General features: G+C 47.2%; 1 long non-coding RNA gene and 1 pseudogene across 5 annotated transcripts; one reads left to right on the top strand and one right to left on the bottom strand.

Moving 5' to 3' along the window:
- Window positions 1–3,706: 3,706 nt before the first annotated feature.
- On the bottom strand, window positions 3,707–4,689 carry LOC708582 (PDZ and LIM domain protein 1 pseudogene; annotated as a pseudogene).
- Window positions 4,690–12,768: 8,079 nt separating this feature from the next.
- LOC106999424 (uncharacterized) lies at window positions 12,769–26,151 on the top strand. 5 transcript variants are annotated; one of them, XR_013396265.1, is made up of 7 exons: window positions 12,769–13,022; window positions 13,649–15,164; window positions 15,715–15,784; window positions 16,230–16,350; window positions 24,304–24,473; window positions 24,784–24,943; window positions 25,776–26,151. It is a non-coding gene; the product is annotated as an uncharacterized LOC106999424 (long non-coding RNA). The 5 variants fall into 5 exon arrangements; XR_013396267.1 differs by lacking the exon at window positions 15,715–15,784 and having other exon boundaries at window positions 12,775–13,022; XR_013396264.1 differs by having other exon boundaries at window positions 12,867–15,164.
- The last annotated feature ends 395 nt before the right edge of the window (window positions 26,152–26,546 follow it).

Here is a 26,546-nt window from a genome sequence, read left to right as displayed (position 1 = left end):
TTTCCTTCAAATGGCTAAGCCGAGCCATTCTTCTAGCTCTCATTGTTCTCTGGTGTTTGCAAAGGGCATTATCTGGCTGTGCGGCTGTGCCAAAGAGCTCTCAGGACAGTCGTTTAACTGAGGACAAACAGCATGGCAGATCCAGCTTTGCTCACAGTGTCTGCAGGGAGTTAATAAGAACTCCAAGAAAAAATAAACCTGGGCCGAGCACCGTGGCTCATGCCTGAATTCCCAGCACTTTGGGAGGCTGAGGCAGGTGGATCATTTGAGGTCAGGAGTTCAAGACCAGCCTGGACAACATGGTGAAACCCTGAATCTATTAAAAATACAAAAATTAGCTGAGCATGGTGGTACATGCCTACAATCCCAGCTACGCAGGAGGCTGAGGCAGAATTGCTTGAACCTGGGAGGCACAGGTTGTAGTGAGCCAGGATCCCACCACTGCACTCCAGCCTACACTCCAGAGTGAGACCCTTGTCTCGAAAAAAAAAAAAAAAAGGAACCTGGGAAGCACTGGGTTAAAAGAAGTAAAATACCAGCTGGGCGCAGTGACTCACACCTCTAATCCCAGCACTTTGGGAGGCCGAGGCGGATGGATCATGAGGCCAGGAGATCGAGACCATCCTGGTTAACACAGTGAAACCCCGTCTCTACTAAAAATACAAAAAATTAGCTGGGCGTGGTGGTGGGTGCCTGTAGTCCTAGCTACTTGGGAGGCTGAGGCAGGAGAATAGCGTGAACCCGGGAGGTGGAGCTTGCAGTGAGCTGAGATCACGCCACTGCACTCCAGCCTGGGTGACACAGTGAGACTCTGTTTCAAAAAAAAAAAAAAAAAAAAAGAAGTAAAATACCTTTCCTTACAATAAAGCCTTAAACATATTAATGTGCAATGCAAATCTTCAAGAAGGGTATGGAAAACCGTGTTGGTTTCCTGCTTAACATTCCCTGCCACATGCCTTTGTTGAGAGACCCTCAATTTTGTTGGTTTATAGCACCTGTGTGTCTCACGGGCTCCTCCCTGATCCCAGGAAGAAATGTTCACAGGTCTGAGCCATTTTCCTTCGGTGACTGCTTTAGTTTGGCCATGTGCTGCAGTCCTGCATGTAATGAATGTAAAGACAATCAGCCCTGGGAACCTCTAGGAAGGATTTCTCGACTCTTAAAACATGACACAGGATGAGTACTTGCCTCTTCCTGCCTTAGGACATTGTCATGTGAAGACATGGGCTTGGCGCTACTTCAGTCCTGTTGAAATCATGAGGGAAAAGTCAAGAAAATCTCAGAGAAATGGATCTTGATCTTTGATGCTGTTAAGTTGTGCATTAACCAACCCCAGAATGGCCCTTTGAGTTTGTCACTTTGTAGTTTAGGTCTTAGGATATCCTGTGATGTTCAGCTCATAGCACCCTGAAACCAAGGGGCACATAAAGTACAGACAGTGCCCAACCAATTCATCTGACCACAGAAGGTCCCCCCAGACTAGGGCTCTACTAAGAATGCCTTGGGAAAGGCTGACAGAGTGAGGAAGATGGAGGTGAAGGTCAGATGCTCCAGGCTCTACCCTAGGTTCTAAAAATCACATGAGCATCTGGGCCTCATTTTCAACTCTCTGAAAAGAATGTGCCAACTAAAACAACAGAAGTCAAGCATCTAATACTGTGCATGGCGCGTGGTAGGTGTGTCACACATAAAGAGCTGTCATTCATCAAATGGAAGTGGGGAGGAGAGGAGTCGTCCAGTTTCCAAGTCTCATTTATGCCCAGGAGATCTTTGTAACTATTCCAAAAATAATATGTGTTCCTTGACCCCATACCCATTTATAGAAAGAACTCTCTTGCCTCACTCAGCAGGAAGAAAGAGAAAATGAAGATTCCATAGATGTCCTAGGCAAGCATGCTAACTCCTGGGTCCCTAGTCCCCGCTCTTCTGCTGGAGCGAGCTGAGACCAACTCCCTGGATGGCCAGAGTACTTCTGTGTCTGCTACAGGCTCTGAAACATTCTTCAGTGAGAACGTCCACATGTACCAGAGACCCAGTCTGCCGCAGAGGAGACGTCTTCACTCTAGGCACTCGTGGGGATGCCAAGGAGATTGAGTTCCTCCTCATCCAGAGCTCTGGCTGAGACTCAGAGCAGCAGCCAACAGACAACTGACTAGGGGCTTTGCTCACTTTCTCTCTCTCTCTCTCTCTCTGTCCTCTCTCCTCTCTCCTTTCTGTTTCTCTCGGTTTTGTTTATTGAGGGAAGCATTTAATTTGTAATTATATATTTCATCCCCAGAAAAAGAATCCCAGGGTTTTCTTTCCTGTGTGCTTTTATCATGCTTTCTCATGGTCCATGATGCCAGCTGCAGTCGTCAGTTCAACAAAACCAAACTGATGGGATAGAGACTAATCTGCCATTTTTTTTAGGTCTGAGTTGCACAGTAAATCTGGAGATGATCACTGCACATTTATTTAGCCTGCCTGTGAGGGTCACAACAATTTTCTCAGTTCTAGGATCAACAATGATTTCAAATTTTCCTAAGTTACTGAGCTTCATCATCACAATTAAAAACCGGACAATGATACGGGAGCACAGCCTAATAAGAACCTGGTGTTGGCCGGGCACACTGGCTCAAGCCTGTAATCCCAAAAATTTGGGAGGCTGAGACAGGTGGATCACTTGGGGTCAGGAGCCCACTTCACTCCTTCTGCCTGCCCCACTCTCTGAAAGGAGAAGAGACGCAGCCACCTAGCAAGATTCTCAGGAGAAAAGCAGACAGGGCTGAAGAAGAACCATGTCACAGAGGCCAGATGAGGCAGGGGGACTGGGCATGTTGGAAACACCTCCTGTGGGGCTGAACACCAGCAGAGAAGAAAGGGGGCAAAGGTGCCAAGATAGGGCATGGGACTGCAAGCACACAAAAGGGATGTTCCAGCCGGGCGCAGTGGCTCAAGCCTGTAATGCCAGCACTTTGGGAGGCTGAGGTGGGTGGATCATGAGGTCAGGAGTTCGAGACCAGCCTGACCAACACAGTGAAACCCCATCTCTACTAAAAATACAAAAATTAGCTGGGCATGGTGATGCACGCCTGTAATCCTAGCTATTCAGGAGGCTGAGACAGGAGAATCACTTGAACCCAGGAGGCAGAGGCTGCAGTGAGCCGAGATCATGCCACTGCACTGCACTCCATCCTGGGTGACAGAGCAAAACTCCGTCTCAAAAAAAAAAAAAAAAAAAAAAAAGCAGGGGGGATGTTCCCCAGGCTTTGGGGATAATGGGATTAGAATTATTCTTTGGGCCACTCTTTAAATCTGACAGTTCTCCGGGACTGGACTATGAGATTCCTAACTTTTATTTTTTTTATTTTTTATTTTTGGAGTCTATAAATGTATTGAGTAAAAACAAAATCAATGTCAGATACATTATATTTGACTGGGTTCAAATTTGACTGATGTCCAAATGCAGCAGAGAAGAACAGAGGGGAGAAAAGGACATGGTGTTGCTGGCAAGGGGACACTGAACAGAACAGTCTTCCTTTCATTATAAAAATGGGCATCACACAGCCGGTGTGAGTCAATTAACCAAGGCAGGGGATTCAATGTTTTACGAGCAGGGGGAAAACCAAAGTAAGCAGAGAATTTTCAAGAGAGGAGAGGGCCTAGAACACTGAGAGAAAAAGCTGCAGCAGTGGCCGGCTGGAGAACAGCGGCTGGATCCGCTGGGTCACTTGGGGAACAGGGTGACCACTTCGTAGCCCTCGGGTGGTGTGACTCGCTCCCAGGCATGCTTCTCACAGTGGATTTGATCCTCCACAAAGAAATGGCCCTTCTGTTTCAGGCTGGTGCCACAGTCAGTGCCCACGTAACACTCAGGGTGGCGGTGATGGTCCCGCAGCTTCACACCGACAATTCCAGGGCCACATTTGTCACACATAGGCAACTTCTGAGCATTTCCAATCAACGCAGCCACTTTAGTGACAGGAGCTTCAACACTTCCGAATCCTGAGGGCTTGTTGGGATCCCTTTTTCTTCAGACTCCAGGATTTCCTGCAAAACCGGGAAAAACATGGACTGTTTTGGGGGCTCATTCAACTCCTGTTTCTCCTGATGCATCTTGTAAACTTCAGATTCTGTGTCAATGACACACGGCTGCTTGGAGGCTGAGCATGGTCTGAGGGTCTGCCGTTCGCCTCCACCCCGCTGGCAGCAGTCTTTGACTCCAGGGCGTTGTTGAAGTTGGAGATATTTTCAGAAGACTAGAGGCCAGCTGGGTTGCTGTACTGGTTTGTGATGACCCTGGCGGCAGTGCTGCAGGCAGGCGAGGTGGTAAAGGGCATGGAACTTCGGTTGTGGGCGCTTCCTACGTGCAGTACCTCCCGGGGTTCAGAGGCTAAATTCATCTTGTATGGATGACACTTCCCTTCCTCCGTCACCAGAGGAGACCAGACTTTATGTTTGGATCTGGCTACAGTGAAAGTCATGTTGTCTGTGCAGCCTTTGATTCTGTTCTGAGCTTCCAAGTGCGTCATATTGCGAGAATTTTCCCCATCAATAGTTGTGATTGTATCTCTGATACATAAATTAGCTAGAGCCACCTTGCTTCGAGGAGTGACCCGGGAAATGGCGAGAGGCTGCTCGAAGTCCTTGTCGCCCACGAAGCAGAAGCCCCTCGGCCTCGGGCCAGAGGACGATCTGCTGGGTGGCCATGGCGCGGCTGTGGTGGGTGACGACCCGCGGGGACAGACAGGCAGGACGTGGCATGGTGTGCAGGGCTCCCCCGGCAGCTCGAGATTCCTAACTTTTTTAATGTTACAAGCTGAAGGGGTGGCCTGCCCCTCCACACCTGTGGGCGTTTCTCGTTAGGTGGAAAAAGAGACTTGAGAAAAGAAATGAGACACAGAGACAAAACAGAGAAAGAAAAAGTGGGCCCAGGGGACCGGTGCTCAGCATACAGAGGACCCACTCCGGCACCGGTCTCTGAGTTCCCTCAGTATTTATTGATCATTATCTTTACCATCTTAGAAAAAGGGAAGTGACAGGATAATAGGATCATCGTAGGGAGAAGGTCAGCAGTAAGACATGTGAATAAAGATCTCTGTGACATAAGCTTAAGGAAAAGTGCTGTGCCTTGATATGCATATGTAAACATCTCCATAAACCTTTTTAGTGCATGTAGAGCAGCACTGCGCTAGCAAGTCCCACCTTTCGCCCTAAGGCGGTTTTCTCCTTTCTCAGTAAACAGAACATACAATCAGGTTTTACACCGAGATGTTCCATTGCCCAGGGATGGGCAGGAGACAGATGCTTTTCTCTATCTCAACTGCCAAGAGGCCTTCTTTCCTCTTGTACTAGTCCTCAGCACAGACCCTTCACGGGTGTCAGGCTGGGGGACGATCAGGTCTTTCCCTTCCCACGAGGCCATATTTCAGACTATCACATGGGGAGAAACCTTGGACAATACCTAGCTTTCCTAGGCAGAGGTCCCTGCGACCTTTGGCAGTGTACGTGTCCCTGAGTACTTGAGATTAAGAGAATGGTGATGACTTTTCACAAGCATACTACCTTCAGGCACTTGTTTAACAAAGCACACCCTGCACAGCCCAAAATCTGTTAAACTTTGAGTCACCACAGCACATGCCTCTTGCAAGGACAAGGTTGGGGGTAGGGTCACAGATTAACAGCATCTCAAATACAGAACAAAATGGAGTCTCTTATGTCTACTTCTTTCTATATAGACACAGTAACAGTCTGATCTCTTTCTTTTCCCCACAACAAGCACTGTGATTGTGATGCCCGGTGTCAGTTGGGAGGAATGGGTATTTGATGAGTTCAGTGTCAGTCTAGGAGGGCTTCTTGGAAGAGGCGACTATTGAGCCAAGTTATAAGGCTGTGCTTCTTCTTCTCTTATGTGCATAGGAATTACCAAGGCTCTGCTTCAGTAGGGCTGGGGTGGGGTCTGCAATTCTGAATTTCTAACAAGATCCCAGGTGGTGCTGATGCTTTGAGTAGCAACATTCCAAAGGATTATCGAGTTACCAGAATGAAAACGGGGCTCGGTCTTTCGAAGAAGACATTCTTGGCACCAGGCAAAATAGAGCAAAGGGGGAAGGTAAGCAGTACCATGAAGAGCAGGGTGTGTGAGGAGGGAGTGGATGAGACAGACCTCGCTTGGGGGGTCCCTGGCCTGAGAAGGGCCTGGTGGAGTGAATGATGGAGTCTGGAGTCGCCTGTGCATGACAGTGTTTCTCAAGGTGGAGCCCAGCTCTATCAGAAGCCCTTGGGCACTGGTTGAGAATGTGCATCACTCCACCCACAGAACTTTGGATTTTTGGAGGTCTGGAGGTGGCTCAGGAATCTGCATTTTTAAGAAGCTTTCAAGGCAATTCAGATGCAAACTAAAGTTTAATAATCTGCTTTGGGCAATTAAAGGTTTTCTGAGAGAGGAAGGACAAGATTAGATTTGCATTTTGGAGAGATGCTCTGGGTACCTGAGGAAGATGAGGCTGGGAACAGGGAGGCTGGGGAAGGGCTAAGGTGGTTATGCAGGCCAGAGAAGCTGAGGGCTTGCAACAGGATCCTGGCAATGGCAACGGAGAGGATGAACTCAAGTGACATCCATCAGTCATTCCGAGTGGGCTGCCACTCATGAGTATATGGGGGCAAGAGAAATGATGAGTTCAATTTTGCCAAGTTTGGAGGATATCTAGGTACAGAAGTCCATCAGGCAATTGAATATGAGAGTCTGAAGTTCAGAAACGAGGACCAGGTTTGGGTATAGATTTTAGAGTCAGCCACTTGTAGTGTATTTACCTTTAAGCACTATGGTGAACTTCATGTTGGCTGCAGTAGGCTTTTCAGATCTTCCCAGAGACTGTGGGTGGGAGCGAGGGGAGAACGGTGGTCTGAGTACTAATTCTGCCAAGAACCAATATTATTACTAGTGGTGATGCTGATCATCGCGTGCGGGGACCAGACCTTTCCTGGAGCATGTCCGGATCTTGTGTCAGTTCTCCCACTGAAGACTTGCAGGCTTCTTAAGTAATGAGTCCAGCCTCCCAGAATCAGCCTGGGAGAATGGAGGACCTCGTTATGGGGATCTATCAAATCTTTCTGCTGTGCTTTGACCTTGTAAGACACATTTTCACACTCCAAGGGTAAATTGTGCTGAACATGATAGCATCAGCTTATGGAGCCCTGTGCGGGGTTCTAGGGATGGTCTCTGCCCCTAAGAAACCCCAACCAATTGGAAGAGACAGACAAGGAGTTGGGCATTCATGCTGTTATGTGTCCAGTGCATAGAAATCTAAATAAAACTGGGGTTTCAGGGAAGGCTTAGTGGAATAGGTGACACCTGTTAGATTTTGAGGGAGGAACAGAAGTTGGGTAGACAAAGTAATGGAGGTGAGGGAGAAGAAATATTTTAGGCAGAGGAGACAGCACACGCCAGGCACAGGGTCATGAACCAGGACAGGTCAGGGAACAGTGAAGACTTAGATCTGGCTGGAGCAAAGGCCTATGTGGGACAGAGATGGGAAACCAGTCTAAGCGGGAAGGAGCAGAGCCTACCATGAAGGGTCTCATTGTGTGCAACGATACGGAATTTAAAGTAATCTTAAAAACTCTAAGGAGGTCCAGGCACCATGCCTCACACCTATAATCCCAGCACTTTGAGAGGCCAAGGTGGGAGGATCACTTGAGTCCAGGAGTTCGAGACTAGCCTAGGCAACATAGTGAGACTCCATCTCTACAAAAGTTTTTCTTCTTTTTTTTTTTCTTTTTTTTTTAATTAGCTGGGCATGGTAGTATTGCCTGTAGTCCCAACTACTCCAGAGGCCAGGCAAGAGGATTGCTTGAAGTCTAGGAGTTCGAGGTTATAGTAAGCTACGATTACACCACTGCACTCCAGCCTGGGCAACAGAATGAGACCCTGTCTCAACAAAACAAAACAAAACAAAACAAAAAACAAAACAAAACAGAAAACCCCCACAAAACTCTAAGGAGGGACACTAACTGACAGCCAGGTGTGGGTGAGGACCAACCAGGTTTCTGCAGTGATCACCTGGGCATGAAGAGGAATAGAACCAAGACAGTACAGGTGGTCCAGCCACCAAACCTATCTCTATTTTGTCTCCTCCCCACAGCCAGCAGCCAGAACAAGCCACCATCTCCCCTGGGGTCTCACAGTAGCCTCCTGACTGCTCTTGCTGCTTCCACACTTACACTTCCTGTTCTCTGCAAGGCAGCTGGAGTGACCTTTCACTATGTAAGTCATATTATATCCACTCTCTGCTGTAAACCTTTCAATCAGTTTCCATGAATGGTTCTGGGAATAAAGTCCAGCTTCCTTCCCCTGATTCACTTGATCTGGCCCTTCCCACTTGTCTGACCTGTTTTCTAGCCCATGCTCCCTGTCCTTGTCTATACTCCTAATGTGTGGTCTTTCTATTCCTTAAACATGCCTGGCTCAGTCCCATGTTAGAGCAATTCTGCTGGCTCTTCCTCCTGCCTGGACCTTCACACAGCTGGAAATTCTTGCTTTTCTTTTTTTTTTTTTTTTTTTTTTTTGAGACGGAGTCTGGCTCTGTCGCCGGGGCTGGAGTGCAGTGGCCGGATCTCAGCTCACTGCAAGCTCCGCCCCCCGGGTTTACGCCATTCTCCTGCCTCAGCCTCCCGAGTAGCTGGGACTACAGGCGCCCGCCGCCTCGCCCGGCTAGTTTTTTGTATTTTTTAGTAGAGACGGGGTTTCACCGTGTTCGCCAGGATGGTCTCGATCTCCTGACCTAGTGATCCGCCCGTCTCGGCCTCCCAAAGTGCTGGGATTACAGGCTTGAGCCACCGCGCCCGGCCAATTCTTGCTTTTCAAGTTTTAATTTATTTTTATTTTTATTTTTTGAGACAGAGTTTCACTCTTGTCACCCAGACTGGAGCGCAATGGTACGATCTTGGCTAACTGCAACCTCTGCTTCCTGGATTCAAGCAATTCTCCCACCTCAGCCTCCTGAGTAGCTGGGATTACAGGTGCCTAGCACTGCGTCCAGCCAATTTTTGTATTTTTAATAGAGATGGGGTTTCACCATGTTGGCCAGGCTGGTCTCGAACTCCTGGCCTCAGATGATCCACCCACCGTGGCCTCCCAAAGTGCTGGGATTACAGGCGTGAGTCACCACACCTGGCCACAAGTTGTAATTTAAACATCACTTCCTCATAGAGACTTTCCCTGACAATCCCCTCAATCTCCAGGAGCTCCTCAGTCATTCTCCATCAAAACACCCTATTTCGATTCTCTGAACAGCTCTTATTACTATCTGGTATTCTCCTGTTTGTTATATATATTTATTTTCTCTCTCCTCTGTAGTAGACAGTGTCCAAAAATGGCCACCATCAAATCTTTCTCCCATTGTATACACATGCTGCTTCACTGTTCAAGAGGTCAAGTTTATTTCTCCTTCCATTGAATCTGGACTCGCCTCATGATTTCTTATCACTTGCTTTGACTGACGGAACAAGGCAGAGAGGATGCTGTGCCAGTTCTGGGCCTAACTTTCAAAAGGCTTGTCAACATCTGCTTTTACTCTTGGAGACCAACTACCATGTAGCAAGTCTGACTACCTTGAGACCACCATGCTGTGAGGAAGCCCAAGCTCTCCACATGGAGACAGGCCATGTGGAGGAGTAAAAAATGCTGATGTTTGACAGTATGAATGCTGGAAACCAAGGAATTGAAATGAGAATGTGGGATATTGGAGTTTGTGTGTTTTCAATAAGTTTAGGGATATTGAAGTTTACCATTTCAGTTCCGAGTTTTGAGAATGTACAGGATATAGAGATGGGTGAGGTGGAGAGGAGACAATGGTCACCAAAGTTAAGGAGGTGAACAAATTTGAGGCCAGGATACTGGCTGATTCACACATGAAAATTCAGCTTTTCCAGGGTGATGGCAGGTCTGGCAGTGGGGAGAGGCACTGAAAGATTCCGCTTGGGAACTGTGAGAGCCACACAGGGGCAGGTGGTTTCCTTGGAAAGATCTAGTTTTGATGGAGGCAAACAGATTTCAGTGAAGAGTCTGCAGCCATAGAATGGAGAGACTGTTCACAACTGAACAGGGGTCTCAAGGGCAGGAGAGGACAACCCAGAGAAACGGGTTGTCAGGAAAGACCTCAGTGGAAGACAAGTGAGGTGTGGGCGTGGCACCTCACTTGGGCTGAGAGTCGAGCAGAGTGCAGATTCAGTTTCACTGGGGGCAGAAGTGAAGGATGATTCAAATGAGATCACTGGGGAAGTTAACTGGCCTCAAGATTTTGGCTGACCTGGAGAGATAAAGATCTGGTTTTCCTGCCAACACATTCAGAAGAGGGAGAGTGTTTTCTGTTGGCAGGAGAATCAGCAATCGGAGACCTTTGCTCAGGATTCCAAATGAAACTCTGGTGACAGGATGCAGGGCAGGGTATGGGTAGGCCCTCATCAGCAAACACCCTGCTGGCCTCGGGACCTTGACTCTGAGCAGAGGGGAGGAGCAGGCAGCTGAGCCATGTGGTGGACGAGAACCAGGCTTGCCTGCACTGCTCTACTCTGTAAAGCTTTGAAATTCTTAATCATTTACTATCTAATTTAACGTTTAAGAATTAATTGTATTAATTTTGGATAATTTGACATTGTAAACAATTTTTGAACAAGGGCCCTGCATTTTCATTTTTCAGTGGGTTCTGCAATGTATGTAGCTGATCTTGCCACTATACTACTGTGTGCATGGGAAGGTTTCAAGAAACCCATCAAACACAGTGCCCGTAGAGACAAAGACACACAGGACGTATCTGAACAAAAGTAGGTAGTCTGTGCTGGCTGAAACCCATCAGGAAACAGGGGAAAGTTCATTCATTCACTCACTCACTGAAAACTTTGTTAAGAGGGAGGAGGGGAGGTCCTGCTAGTGCCAGGAGCAGGGAGGGAGAAATAAATGACAGTCATGGTCCTCAAGAAGCTCCTGCTCCGTGGAGTAAGAGAAATGTACACAGGAACAATGCAGCAGAATAAGGGCCGGGATGAAAATAAACACCTTCCTTCCATTTCCTCATTTTAGGGGTACATGGTTTGTCGAAAAGACATCCAGTTAAATTAAGGTAGTTCTGTCCTACTACACGGAAAACTTATACATGGTTTCTGTGAATATAGGGTTCCCTCCCAGAACACCAAAGAACCCTCCTCAACAGGAAACCTCAGTGGCTTGTTCCCTCTGTGTGAGGATGTGTTGAAAAGAGCAAGGAGTCGATTTGGCAGGAAAAAAAAAAAATGGAGTTACTACTGAATGTTGGCATGATCCTGTGGTTGGAAGGTCAAAACAGAAACTGGCAGCACGACTTTTTATTAAAAGTCCACTTGGAGAGCTCACATGAGATTCTTTGATCTTATAGGTCAGGGCACTGAGGCTTTAGGGCTCCTGAGTTTATTTGGTAGTGAGGCTGCTGGGTTTCTGAATAAAGACCTGTGGTTAGAGTGTGATTTCCTGCCCTGCTTTTTGCATTACAGGCGTGGTCTGCCTCACTCAGCCAGTCTCAAGAGAGAGAGGAACTGTGGCTGCAGTTTCCCGAATTATCCAAATTAGGACTCAAAAGAAGAGAGTTCTGAGGCCCAGCAACTCTGAGAAAATCCTGAAAAACCTTGTGATAAAAAGCTACATCTTTCCTTAAAGACAGAGCACTATGTCAATAGAACTGAGCCCTGAAGCTAAGTGAATGAAGGGCTTGAGAGTTGCTCTCAATGGTGAAGATAAAATAGGTATTTAACCTTATGAATGGTGGCATTTTAGCCCAGAAGAGTGGAGGGGACCTGCGTTTCCTTTGCACCCATTGCACTTAATACTTAGAGAGAGTAAGGCCAGCCCTAAAGTTCAAAGGAGACCCATCCATTTCCAAAAGGCTACTTTAAAAAAAATTTTTTTTTTTTGAGACGGAGTCTCACTCTGTCGCCCAGGCTGGAGTACAATGGTGCGATCTCAGCTCACTGCAACCTCCACCTCTCGGGTTCAAGTGATTCTTCTGCCTCAGCCTCCTGAGTAGCTGGGACTACAGACGTGTACCACCACACCTGGCTAATTTTTTTTGTATTTTTAGTAGAGACGGGGTTTCACCATATTGACCAGACTGGTCTCGAACTCCTTACCTTGTGATCCACCCGCGTTGGCCTCCCAGAGTGCTGGGATTACAGGTGTGAGCCACCATGCCCGGCCAAAAAATGTTTTTAACTGAAAAAAAGATATGCTAATTGTAGAAAAAGCATAAAACTGCAAGAAAGAGATAATTTTTAAAAGCCATCTTTAGTCCTACTACCAGAAATAATCACTGTTTTTTGGTATATTTCCGAATTTTCTTCTTTGCATGCGTATACATATATAAATAGTTATGGGCTCATACCATCCATGTTGCTTTGTTACTCTGTTTCATGTAATACTAAATCGTGAAATAGTTTCATGTCAATAAATACACTTAAATGATATTAAGTGCCTAAATATTCCTTTGCAGAGTTGTATTATTATTTATTTAATGAATTGTCTATTATTGGAGATTAATGTTGTTTATAATTTTTTTTAAATTTTATTAGAGATTGGGTCTTGCTATGTTGACCAGGCTGTTCTCAAACTCCTGGCCTCAAGCAATCCTCTTATCTCTGCCTTCCAAAGTACTGGGATTACAGGTGTGAGCTACCATGTCCGGTCTGTTTATAATTTTCAGTGATTATTCTTAATTATTTCCTTAGTATATGTTCCAAAGAATTTAATTGCTAGGTCAAAGCTTATGACCTTTTAAAGGATTGTGATAGTGTATCGGTCAGACAGGCTAAATGTTGTAACAGACATAGCCAAAATCTCAGTGGCTTAACACAATAAAGATGTATTTCTCTTTTATGTCACAGTTCAACACAAGTCATTGGTTGGGAGTAGAAGGCACTCTGCATGGTCGTCTGGAACCAGGGTTTGCCCACCTGATGGGTCTCCATTTGCCCCGGCCTTGGACTTCTCCACTGGATGCTCTGATTTCACTTGATAGGTAAAGGGAGAGAGAGAGAGCATGGAGAATTGCACAGGTAGTTTCAGGGTCAGGCCTGATGGTGACTCACATCACTTCCTCTGCCCACCTTCCAATTGTCCAGAACTCAGTCACATGACTGCTCCTAACTGCAAGGAAGGCTGGGAAGTATAGTCTTCCTGAGTGTCCAGGAGGAAAACAAGAGTGTAAGGGACCCAGAACAAGCTTTGTCTCTGCCTCAAACATAACCAACTTACCAATCAGCAATGTTTTTCCAGTTATGTATGTATATATGTATGTATGTATGTATTTAGAGACAGAGTCTCATTCTGTTACCCGGGCTGGAGTGCAGTGGTGTAATCTCGGCTCACTGCAATCTCTGCCTCCTGGGTTCAAGTGATTCTCTACTCTAAGCCTCCCGAGTAGCTGGGATTACAGGTGCACGCCACCACACCCAGCTAATTTTTGTATTTTTAGTAGAGACGGGGTTTCACCATGTTAACCAAGCTGGTCTCGAACTTCTGGCCTCAGTTGATTCCCCAACTCAGTTTTTCCAGTTTATATTCCCACCAGCAGGGTACGAGGATTCCTATTTCCCTACTTCCTCATTAATTAAGGGGATGACACTCTTTCCGTTGTTTTTATAGATCTGCACGGAATAATGCAGCTTCTCTGCATGACTGGAGTTTGTTTTGTCTTTGAAGATAATCTCACTAGGATCCAGACCATACCTGCTGGAGAATCAGGACTCTGGATTTCTGACTGTTTTGAGGACAGCTACTCTCATCCTAGGCTGATCTGAGTTTCTGGGTCTTTCTCTGCCTGTTCTTTCCTCTCCCCTTCCCTTCTCTGCTGCAGAAAGTGTTTTATGTGGGTGTCAGCAACATCAGGACCTCTCAAACCCCTTGCCCCAGTATCATCCCTGAATGCAAAACTCACTTAGAGGCCTAGGGAAGAGATTAGAGCTCTGCTTTTCCTCTGCCACCTCAGGTGTATTCTAGCTTACAAGACACTTTCACAGAAAAAAAATTCAGGGAATGGAATGGGAAGGCAAAAATAGCTGCTTGATGCTGACTTGGCACATTGACTTCGACCAAATCACCCAGCGCCTTGTCCTTAGCACTCTGGTGACCACAGAATAATCCTCGCGCAGTGAGTAGTGGAAGTCAGGAGGAGTAAACTGCCTAGATGTCATGAAGGGAAAGCAATAGACTTGTGCAAAGTCTATTCTTGTCCGTTTCCCTGTGAATCCAGGTTGCTGAACATCGGCCGATGTCTGAGCTGTGGTTTCCTCCTGGTTTTGAAATTTAGTTACTAGAAGACAATGCTTTTGAATGGCTTCTTTGCCATGACTTTCACAGGTCCTGCTGGCTGTTGCCTAATGAATGTCTGATAGGCCTAGCCCCTTGGCAAAGCAATGTTTTATTTGCAAAATTATGCTTGTCCAGTGCCTCCTGGGAACTGAAAGCCTGGCATCAGCAGAGGAACGCAAACCGGGCAAATCACGGATCTCCAAGGCTTGCATTGCTTGGGGGCCATGGCACACAGCACTGCTAAAAGCCTAGGACAATCTGTGTGTTTTAGGAGCAAACCGATGCCTCGCACTTCTAAACTGTATCCTTTGCTCCCTCCCTGAGAGGCAGCCGTGTGCTCTGGGCTTCCTAGGTAAGTGACTCACACGAACTATAAGCCTGGCTTATGACCTAGAAAAGGAAACAGGAAGTGGCTTAGAGACATAAAGAGCACAGCCCAGGAGGGGCTGCCATGGAATTCTCCTTAGGTGAGAAGGGGTCCAATGGGCAGAGGGGCAACTTGGCATCCTCTCTTTCTCCGCGTTACCACAATGCCCTTGGCAGGGACCATTTGATGGGGAGTCGGATGTCTTCCTGGGGGTGGTGAACAGGGGTGAGGGAGGGGGAACTGCTGCTGGGTCAGTAGCTCCTCTCCAGAGTGAGCCCATCAGTGGAATGCCATGCCCCTTCTCTATCCCATCTTTGCAAGTGGGCTTGGGTTCTTGGGATGAGTTTCATCAGGCCTTATACATGCAGACTGTGAAGAGGTGCCTCCAACAAGAAAAACCAGTCTCTGGCAGGTCCTCTAAGGGCAGGGATTCTGGAGAGGCCGCCCTGTCCTCAGCTTGGCCCTGGCACATTCTGGCTGCAGGTAAGATGGCTGCAGCAGAGGGAGGGGAGGGGCCTCCCTGTTGATGGAGACCACCATGCAGCGCTTCACTATGCTTCCCTTTCTGGCTCTCCCAGGGAGGAAGGGTGACTGGTGGCTGGCGGCTGGCGGCAGGGCTTGTGGAGGCTCAGTCCTGGGCCTGGTCCTGCTTCTCTTAGAGGTGGCTGGTTGTGCAATGGCATCCCGGCTGCTCCTCTTGGAGCCCCATGACCACAATTCCAGGCTCCACCCCCATTTCTCACCACCCCCAGTGGTGAGAAATGGAATTTTTTGTTTTGTGTTTTTATGCTGTTCCCATAACACCCAGCACCTATCCCCAAGGATGAGTCCTGAAGACCCGTAGCCATGGCAGGGCAGGGCCTAGGTACTGATGGAGGGTCCCACTCAGAGGCCAGTTCCACCCACTGCAAAACGCCCTCTGAGGACCCTCACTAGACCAGTTCCTCAAAGTGCGGTCCGCAGGCTGCCATCAGCAGAATCATGGGGTGAGAAAGGGGCTGGTAAAAACACGGGTTCTTGGCCCCCTCTGCAGACCTCCAGAATCTAACCCTCTCAGGAAAAGTCCTGGAAATCTGTGTGTCTAGAAGCACTTTCTTCTCCAGGTTGGTCAGCTCGGAAATGTCTAAATACTTTTCTCAATACCAATCCCGGTATCATTTATTATCCTTCTCATGAAAATGATTTGCTTCCTTTCAACCTTGTATGACCTCTGAAAATATGACCTAAAGCAGAGGGTCATATTTTCTTATGCACTCACATAAGAAACATCACCTGTGGCCTTCATTGGCAAGCATGGATTGCTGTTTTCAATCAGGGGCTTTGAAGGAAGACACTTTTGATCATCGGGCTGCCTCTGTCTGCTTTTTCACTGAGTTGTCACTATTAAATGCCCTTCCCTGGCTTTGCCTTCTCTCTTCTCCACCAGAAAATGGGCCTGCTGCTCTAAGAGGTTGGACTCTTGGAGTCCTCTAGCACAGGGGCCATGAAAATCAATGACTTCCTTGTTTGCTGATGGAGCAGAGGTAGAATCTCTTGGTGTTTCCACAGAGAAAACGCTGGCTGTGAAGAGCCGAGAAAGATGACATGATGAAGCCATCAGGGGAGGCACCAAACGTCCTCAACTCTGCTCACCTATGGTTTTCTCCAGCCCTCCCAGAGCTCCTCCTGCGTGAGTAATGCAGTGTGTGCTGGTCAAGTGTCTCACTGAAAAAAGAAAGAAATCCTGATTTGCAGCAATGGCCAATTTCTGTAGTGTAAATACTCCCACCATGGCAGATTTCAGGTTACCAAGGGTTTCACAACTGATTCACAAGTCTTGACTGTAATGACCAGCTCATGCAACTCCAGCACCTCATCATCTCCGCCCTGTCCCAGAAAATCCCCACATCACACCCAGGCTGAATATCACTTTCAGCTTCTCAGTCAGAAGGAGAAGTGGCTAAATATACCAGGATGGTAATGACTAAGTATCAGAATGGTGAGTGTGGAGGGTCAGGATGTCTGCCAAATTGGAGATGACTCTTCACTTCTCAATCTTGGTGTCTCATCTGGGGAAGTTGGAGGGAGACATGCACAGCTTCTCATGAACAGTCCTGGAAGCCCTTACCCCAAGGCCTCACGGGGCTCTCTCCAGGGCTTGCTCTTTCTCACTCTCTACTTTAAAAGCCTATGATTCATTGCCAGAGAACAGAAGGCTCCAGCCTAATGGGCCAAGTTGCAAACGGCGGGATTGGGGGCTGTCTAGACTCTGGGTCCTGCCTTTTGTCTTGGCTGGTGTCAAAATGAACTCTTTAAAAACTGGCCTCAGGAAGATTCCCCATCGAACAACCAAAGACTGAACAGCCTGGACTGACCTTTTTCTAATTTTTAGGGGTCTTGTGAACAGGAGTCAGGTGGGCAGGCAGCTCTTGTAAAGCTGAGTGTAACCAAATTTGTCCATAGCCTGTGACAGCAAAGATCACAAAACTCTTCCTTCCCCTTTAGGGCCTGGGAGTGACGCCGAGTGACGCCAAACCGAGGGGAGAATGGTGACCTATTTTATCTCCCAAACATTGGGCAGTCAGTTGCATTCGCAGATTTAAAATCCACCCACACTGCTGCAGTTTCTGTTCTCCTGCCCCCCAGGCATACTTCTGGCTGGAGCTGGTTTTGTAAAGTGGAGTTGGCCGTGGGTGTGGGAGTCCTCCTCGGAGAGCCTGGTCTGACAGCCCCAGTCCACAGCCCTCCCATGGGCTTTTGGGCTGCTCCAGTCCTGGCAGGTGCACAGCACAGGGGAATCTGGTTTTGTCCTGGTCTCAGCTGGGGAAGTCTAGTTAAAGAAAGAAAAGGTCAGCTGGGTGCAGTGGCTCACACCTGTAATCTCAGCACTTTGGGAGGCTGAGATGGGCAGATCATGAGGCCAGGAGTTTGAGACCAGCCTGGCCAACATGGTGAAACCCTGTCTCTACTAAAAATACAAAAATTAGCTGGGCATGGTGGCGGATGCTTGTAATGCCAGCTACTCGGGAGGCTGAGGCAGGAGAATCGCTTGAAACCGGAAGGTAGAGGTTGCAGTGAGCTGAGGTCCCACCACTGCACTCCAACCTGGGCAACAAGAGCGAAAATCTGTCTCAAAAAAAAAAGATCTCGCTGGAAATGGCCTTAAATCTGGGTGGGGTCTCTGTAATATTCTAATCACTCAATCACTTAACAAATATTTATTGAGGGCCTACTAGGTGCCACACATTGGAAGACAGTGGAGGGTGAAGCAGAGTCTGCCCTCAGGGAGCTTACAGTTTAGATTACAGGCAAGACAGCACTTACACACGTAATTCCAGATGAGTCAATAATGACAGGGGTGCAGAGGCTTTGAAGCAGAAGCATAAGGTGCAATGGGAACATAAAACAGGGAAGCCTAATGCAGACTAAGGGGCCTGAGGAGGGTTCTTCGAGAAAGTGAGGTTGAAGCTGAGAACCTGAGGGGTGGTTTGCATGCAGTACAATTGAAGGTTGAAAGGGAAGATCCTCCAATGCACAAAGAATTTATGCTGCAGAAACATTCTCTTCCTGAGGATATATTTGGGAATGTAGGTAGAAATTAACTGTCTTGCCTTCATATACAGTGTAGTGGAGACCACTGTGGATCTCCAACTACTTGTCTTTTCTTAATAACAAGTCCCCAGTTTTTGCTAGGTACATAGCTACCCAGAGAAAAAATTATGTGGCCACCTTACTATGTTTCGGCCAATGAGATGTCAGCAGAGGTAATGTGCGGGGCCTCTGAAAAGGCTCTTTTCTGCTACCTGGTACTGGCTGGAGGCTGAAAAGCCATTAGGGACCATGAAGAGACATGCTAAGGTTGGAGAGTCAGTGTATTACATGGAGCCTCCTTCTCTGATGGCCATGGGCTGTGATACGAGCCCTGGATTGCCTATTTCCCGACTTCTTTTGTAAAAGGGAGAAATAAAGGTCAATTTTTTTAAAAGCGTCTATTATTTTGACATTTTCTGTCATACACAACCAAATAGAATCCTAACTACTATACATGGCTTATTTTCAGCTTAATGAAAAGATCATTGTTCTGCACTACACATAAATTACCTATTTTATAGAAAAGTCTGTGATTACAATATCTATTTTCCCAGCCTCCTTCTTCACCTCCTTGATCCCCTTATCATCCCCTCGGCCCTGCACCTCCTCTCTTTCCTGACTCCCACACCACAGCTAGGCCTGCCTTCTGTGCTTTTGCCTCCAGGAATGAACGAGACTCACAGCCCGAAAGTTCTCCAAGCCTCGGCTACCTTCCCTCAGTGGCTGCCCTGGCAAAGGTCCTGCAGCACGGAATCACACAAAGTCCAGCAAAGCAACTGGTCTTTCCTGCCCCTTCTCATCCTTCCCAAGAAAGTGTGAAGAGTTAGAATACTCAGGCAGAGCTGAAAAAAGCGCACCCTTTTAGAGAAACCGCAAGAATGATTGGAGGTGCTTTAATTGAACTGCCCTGCCTTGGGGTTTTCAATCTATGCAGAATTTAATGGATCTGTTTCCCCAGTCTCTGGCTAACCAAATCCAAGACATCAAGAGTCAAGGGGCGAAGGTCAGCATGTTTAGTTACAAACCTTTGGGGCTGTCTGGGGTGATTGCAGGCCTCAGCATGCTGGCTTTGGGTGGGATGAGGCTGGGGTTGCATAGAATTCTGTCCCCCCTGCCTCTGCCTCAAAAAAACTTGAAGGCTTAAACCCCAGTACCTCAGACCATGGCCTTATTTGGAGATAGTCTTTACAGAGGTAATCAAGCTAAACCGTGGTCATTAAGGTCAGCCCTAATCTAATCTAACTCCTGTCCTTATGAAAAGGGGAAATTTGGCTGGGCGCGGTGGCAGCTCGCGCCTGTAATCCTATGACTTTGGGAGGCCAAGGGGGGTGGATCACAAGGTCAGGAGTTTGAGACCAGCCTGGCCAATATGGTGAAACCCCATCTCTACTAAAAATACAAAAATTATCCAGGCGTGGTGGTGCGCGCCTGTAGTCCCAGCTACTTGGCAGGCCGAGGCAGAAGAACCGGGGAGGCAGAGGTAGCAGTGAGCCGAGATCGCGCCACTGCACTCCAGCCTGGATGACAGGTGAGACTCTGTCTCAAAAAAAAAAAAGAAAGAAAAAAAGAAAAGGGGAAAGGTGGGGACAGACACATCCACAGTGAGAACAGCATGTGAGATGCAGGCAGAGGTCAGGGTGAAGCTTCAGCAAGCCGAGGAATACCAGAGATTGCCAGCAAACCACCAGAAGCATGGGAGAGGCATCCAACAGATTCTGCCTCTCAGCCCTCAGGGAAGCCAACCCCGCTGACACCTTGGTCTTGCACTTCTAGCCTCTAGAACTCTGAGAAGACAAATTTCTGTTGGTTATGTCACCTAGTTTGTGATACCTTGTGGGGGTAGCCCTAGCAAACTCAGGCAAGGTCCTTCAAGTACCAAAGAATGGAGGAGTTTGGTGACAGCCGCTGGTCTCAGGCGATTTCCTTGCAGCCTCACATCGGGACGTGAAGACATGGGGAGCAGCTGGCCTCCTCTATTTTTCTGTAGCTGATGGAAAGTGAAAAAAAAAAAAAAAGCACAAACAGCCTCATGGCCTCGAAACGCTGCATCCCTTCAAGCATCAGGTGTTTCTCTTTCAGAAAGGTTCTTTGCACCCGTAACAACTATGTAAATAGTGCTTGCTAATTTGCCAGGAACTATTGTAAGTGCTTTAATATTCTAATTCCTTTTGTTATTGTGACAGAGGAGGAAACTGAGGCACAGAGAGGTTAAGCGAGTTACTTAAGGTTAGCAGCTAATATGTACAGAAGGTGAAATTTGGGGGTTTTTGTTTGTTTATTTGTGTAGAGCTGGGGTCTCGCTATGTTGCCCAGGCTGGTCTTGAATTCCTGGCCTCAAGCAATCCTCCCATTTCAGCCTCCCAAAGTGCTGGAATTGCAGGTGTGACTGCACCCAGCTGAAAAGGTGGGGTTTGAACCCAAACAGACTCCCTCCAGAGTCCACACATTTAACCACGACATCTTTAAGTGCAGGAGCTGGAGTCCATCCGATCCTGTGTTGGACACAGTAGTTCCTGATTGAGATTGGTGTGCTGAGTGAAAGCCATTTCCAAGCCATGTCATTTGCCACAGTGCGTGTGTGTGTGTGTGTGTGTGTGTGTTTTAACCCCTTGTGTCTATCACGGGTGGCTGGTGGCTGGTGGCTGCCCCAGTCAGGGCTACCTTGAAACAGCAGTCACCCCAAAGCAGCAGCTTCCCCTCTCTTCTCATGCTCATTTTCTGGAACTCTTACCTGGCCTGGCTGGGCCAGAACTATCCCCTGCATATTCCCCTCAGTAGAGGAGCTCAACGAGTCCTCTCTCCACCTGCAGGCAACCAGGGTATCCTGACAGAGACCACATCCTTCAGAAAGGCCTTTTCTGCTCACTTCCTGGGTGTCATGGTACACAAGATTACGTCCCAGAAAGCATGACTGACACTGACTGGCAAGGTCTGTCTGAGTATCTATCTATCTATCTATCTATCTATCTATCTATCTATCTATCTATCTATCTATCATCTATCTATCTATCATCTATCTATCTATCAATCATCTATCTATCTATCTATCTATCATCTATCTATCAATCATCTATCTATCTATCATCTGTCTATCAATCATCTATCTATCTATCATCTATCTATCTATCAATCATCTATCTATCTATCTATCTATCATCTATCATCTATCTATCAATCATCTATCTATCTATCATCTATCTATCTATCTATCATCTATCTATCAATCATCTATCTATCTATCTATCATCTATCTATCATCTATCTATCATCTATCTATCAATCATCTATCTATCTATCATCTATCTATCTATCATCCATCTATCTATCTATCTATCTATCTATCTATCTATCTATCTATCTATCTATCTATCTATCTGTCTATCCATCCATCTAATCTTTTTTTTTTCCCTTTTCCTGGCAGAAAATCTAAATGTCTAAATGGGTAGGCATCCTTGAACTTATGAACAGTCTTTGCAAACCCCAACTAAACCCTTTCTTTGTTGAATGATTCTTGCATGTGCACAAATGCACACGTGAAAAAACTTTGTATGTGATCTCTCCTGCCCGGATTCCGTCCACCTCACCCGCTGCTTGGTTTCTGCTTGTGGACTTGGAAGTCCGCAGGGATGGGGGAAGAAGGTCAAAGCATGTCCACAGGCTCTGCAAAAGCCAGCCACTGGGCCAAGCTGCCACCATCCGGCTCCTCCCACTGCCTACTTTACCCATGTCACCTCACAAGGGGCTAAGCTAAGGTTGCTTTGGGCATGGGTGGGGCTTTTTTTTTTCTTTGAGACCATGTCTCACTCTGTCTCCCAGACTAGAGTGCAGTGGCACAATCACAGCTCATGGCAGCCTCACCCCAGGCTCAAGTGATCCTCTCACCCAAGCCTCCTGAGTAGCGAGGACCACAGGTATGCACCACCGCACCTGGCTAACTTTAAAAACTTTTCGTGGAGACGGGGTTTCACTATGTAGCCCAGGTTAGTTTGGAACTCCTGGGTTCAAGCAGTCATCCCACGTTGGCCTCCAAAGTGCTGGGATTACAGATGTGAGCCACCATGCCCAGCCTACATGGGGCATTTTGTTAAACAGAAATGAAGACTCAGTTGCTACTAAGCATCTGTGCCACTTGTTCTGTGACAGCTCTTCATTTTTACTGTTTTATTCCTTACCATAACCGGATGTTAACCCCATTTTTAAGAGGCTGCATTTGAGGCCTAGCAATTTACTCTGGGGAACTTGAATGAGAGGCTTGGAGCCTGGGCTACAGCAATTCTGAAAAGTCCACTCCATGCCCACGATCCGCCATGTCAGTTACGGAGGCCCCAGAAATGTGTGCTAAGTCAGCATGGAGACTGTTTTCTGGGTAAGGACATTTGCATTTTCTCTTTTGTTTTTTCAACAATGAAAATGCTTTGAGTTGATTTTCTAGACTTGGTAACAAAGAGGATGATGACAATAATGATTCAAAAGTACGTGAAATTGGGCTGGGCATGGTAGTTCATGCCTGTAGTCCCAACACTTTGGGTGGCCAAGGTGGGAGGATCACTTGAGGTCAGGAGTTCGAGACCAGCATGATCAACATGGTGAAACCCCGTCTCTACTGAAAAAATACAAAAATTAGCCGGGTGTGGTGGTGGTGTGCACCTGTAACCCCAGATACTCAGGAGGCTGAGGTAGGAGAATCGCTTGAACCCGGGAGGCAGAGGTTGCAGTGAGCAGAGATCACACCACTGCACTCCAGCCTGGCAACAGAGTGAGACCCTGTTTTAAAAAAAAAAAAAAAAAAGGATGTGAAATTGGTGGTAAATCATTTACTGGGGCCTATGCTGTGGTAGACTCATGGACAATACAAACATGAGCCTTGCTTTTTAGGAGCCTAAAGTCTGAATGGGAAGGTCAACCTCTATGTGAAGCAAGTGGACAACTGAGCTTTCTCTAAACTGAAAGTGGCTTTACTGAGGATGTGCTGATCTTAAGGACAGAGATCCCTCCACTTGTCTCAAGGAAGGAGGGATTTAACGTAGGAGTGCACGTGGTTGGTGCTGTCATGGAGACAGCTCCGAGGCCTGGGGAGGCCTCTCCACCTCACCCCTCCCTCAGGATCCCTGCTCTCTCTGTGCATCTGTCCCCTGCTCCTGTCTCTAATGATGCTTCCTCTGCTCATTCAGCTCCTGTTCTCTCCTAATCTCAACTTACATGTGACTTCACTAGCCGGGATTCTGTCTCCACCTCTAGACATCCTTTCATCTTCAACTACTACCCTAAGTACTTCATTCTTTCGGTATTTGGTAGTTCTAATTCCCAGGAGAGGCTCTGATTGGCTCAGCTCCTAGGCCTCTGTAAGCCTGTGTTTTAGCAATCCTTGGTCACTTGTCCCTCCTGACAGTCCAGTCAGATGTGGCCAGGAATAATCACAAGATCACCTAAAGGGCTCTGGGCAGCTAGACACCTAAAACAACTCCAGGATGGGGGTCCCTGATGACAATCTCAACTAAAGGTCATAGGAAACAGAATCGCTCTGAGCCAGAGACAGTAGACTTCACAGGGCACTGAGATGGCCAGGACTTCAACACACAGCATTTACATCATAGGAGAGAAGAGGAAGCTGACAGGCAGGAATGGCTGTGGTGGTAGACTGTTGCAGTTTTCAAAATTATTTGCTTCCCTTCCCCATGGAAGGATTCTACATTCCTACCCAGATAATATCACACTTGGTAGTGTGAAACTTTTACCAATGAAATGTGAGTAGAAGGGATGTATGTCATTTTAGGCAAAAGCTTTGATAACCATTGCATGGTTCACCATGTTCTCCTTTCCCTCTGCCACAAGAACAACACAGTCCCACATAGGGACTGCTCCATCTGCTCGGGTCCCAGAATGGAAACAACCTAGGGCAGAATCAGAGCTCAATCTTGACAGTCCATGATGGATACATGATGCGAATAAGTCAATCTTTGTTGTGTGAAGCCACTGAGATTTTGGGCTCATTTGTTACCGTAGCATAACCTAGCCTATCCTGACTGAGACAAGGAATATGTTGTGTTTTTAGTATATCAGATAAATGGAAGAGAAGGATGGCAGTGAAGCGGTAATGAGAAGTGGGACCAGGAATCCAGGTGTCAGGGAGGAAGACATGAAGCAGGCAACGAGAAGATCTGGAAAGAAGGAGGAGACTCTGAGAGCCATTGTAAAGGAAGATGTAGCCGGTTTTGGTAACAGGTTGTGTGTTATTCTCCTTGAGCTGTGATTATGGTTTGGCTGTGTCCTCACCCAAATCTCATCTTGAATTCCCACATGTTGTGGGAGGGACCTGGTTGGGGGTGATTGAATCACGGGGACAGGTCTTTCCCGTGCTGTTCTTGTGATAGTGAATAAATCTCATGTTTTAAAAAGGGGAGTTTCCCTGAACAAGCCCTCTTTCCTTCTCTGCCACCGTGTGAGATGTGCCTTTCACCTTCTGCCATGATTGTGAGGCCTTCCACATGGAACTGTGAGTCCAATAAACCTCTTTCTTTTGTAAATTGCCCAGGCTCAGCTATGTCTTTACCAGCAGTATGAAAATGGACTAATACAAGCTGCCATCACAAAATGCTCTAGATTGGGTGGCTTAGACAACTGACACTTATATTCTCACAGTCCTGAGAACTGGATATCTGAGATCAAGATGCTGCTGGCAGAATGGGTTTCTGGTGAGTTCTCTCTTCCTGTCTTGAATACAGCTACCATCTTGCTGTGTCCTCACATGGCCTTTCCTCTGTGTGTATAAAGAAAGAGAGAGACAGATTTTTGGTATCTCTTTCTGATCTTATAAGGAAACCAGTCCTGGCCAGGCGCCATGGTTCACACCTGTAATCTTAGCACCTTAGGAGACTGAGGTGGGAGGCCAGGAGTTCGAGATCAGCCTGCGCAACATAGTGAGACCCTGTCTCTACAAAAAATAAAAATTAGCCAGGCATGGTGGCATATGTCTGTAGTCTCAGCTACTGGGGAGGCTGAGGCAGGAGAATTGCTTGAACCCAGGAGGTGAAGGTTGCAGTGAGCCGAGATAGTGACACTGCACTCCAGCCTGCATGACAGAGAAAGACCCTATCTCAAAATAAATAAATCAGCCTTTTTTAAAAAAAGGGACACCAGTCTTATCAGATTAGGACACAGTCCTTATGACCTCATTTAGCCTTACTTCCTCCCTTAAAGGCCCTGTCTCTAAATATAGTCACATTGAGGGTAAGGGCTTCAATATACGCATTTTGTGGGGGCAATTCAGACCAGAAAAGGTTGAAATAGGGAACAAAGGAGAGTAAAGGATGAAAAAAGCTCCTAATTTACTACTTTGCCATAGTTGGGAGTTGGAAGCACTCTGAGGGGAAGGTTTGCTTTTAGACCAAAGGAATCAGTGGTGGGGTGGTCGTGTAGCTTGTGATTTCCCGCAGGCACTAGGGATTGGGCTCAGGGTTAGAGAAAGAGATCTGGGTGAGGCAGACTATGGAAACTGTGTTTTGGTTTGTAAATATATCCAAACAGGTTGTGAGAAATGGAGCAGAAGCACCACACTTGAGGAGGGAGGCCACGAAGAGGACCCTCAATCCTAGATGGACAGAAGGAAGAGGAGGGAATGAAAACAAAGATCTTCCAACGGCATCACTCCACTGCCTGGGGCAGACCCTGGAATGAGTTGCTCTGCCACCTGAGATCGCTGGACAGAGCCCCCATCATCCGGGAGAGCAGCCAGACAGGCAGGCCCAGGACAAGGGCTCGCGTGGCATGGGGCACAGGGCAAGGCTCCCTTAGGTTGTTAATGTGGTGGGTCCAGCACAACTAAATGCAACTCAGAGATTATTTATTTTTTCAGTGTTCAAACCTTATTCATACTCTTGTTAAAATTTTACTCAAAAAGGCAGTGCGTGGTGTGGCTCATGCCTGTAATCCCAGCACTTTGAGAGGCTGAAGTGGGCAGATCACTTAAGCCCAGGAGATTGAGACCAGCCTGGGTAACATAGACCCCATCTCTAGTTTTGAAAAATAAAATTAAGTAAAAAAGAAGAAAAAGTTTGGCCGGGCGCGGTGGCTCAAACCTGTAATCCCAGCACTTTGGGAGGCCAAGGCAGGCGGATCACGAGGTCACAAGATCGAGAGCAGCCTGATCAACATGGTGAAACCCCGTTTCTACTAAAAATACAGAAATTAGCTGGGTGTGGTGGCACGTGCCTGTAATCCCAGTTAGTTGGGAGGCTGAGGCAGGAGAATTGCTTGAACCCGGGAAGCGGAGGTTGCAGTGAGCCGAGATCGCGCCAC

Source organism: Macaca mulatta, chromosome 7 (assembly GCF_049350105.2).
Source record: "Macaca mulatta isolate MMU2019108-1 chromosome 7, T2T-MMU8v2.0, whole genome shotgun sequence".
Classification (NCBI taxonomy): domain Eukaryota; kingdom Metazoa; phylum Chordata; class Mammalia; order Primates; family Cercopithecidae; genus Macaca; species Macaca mulatta.
This window is presented reverse-complemented; position numbering and strand designations above follow the sequence as displayed.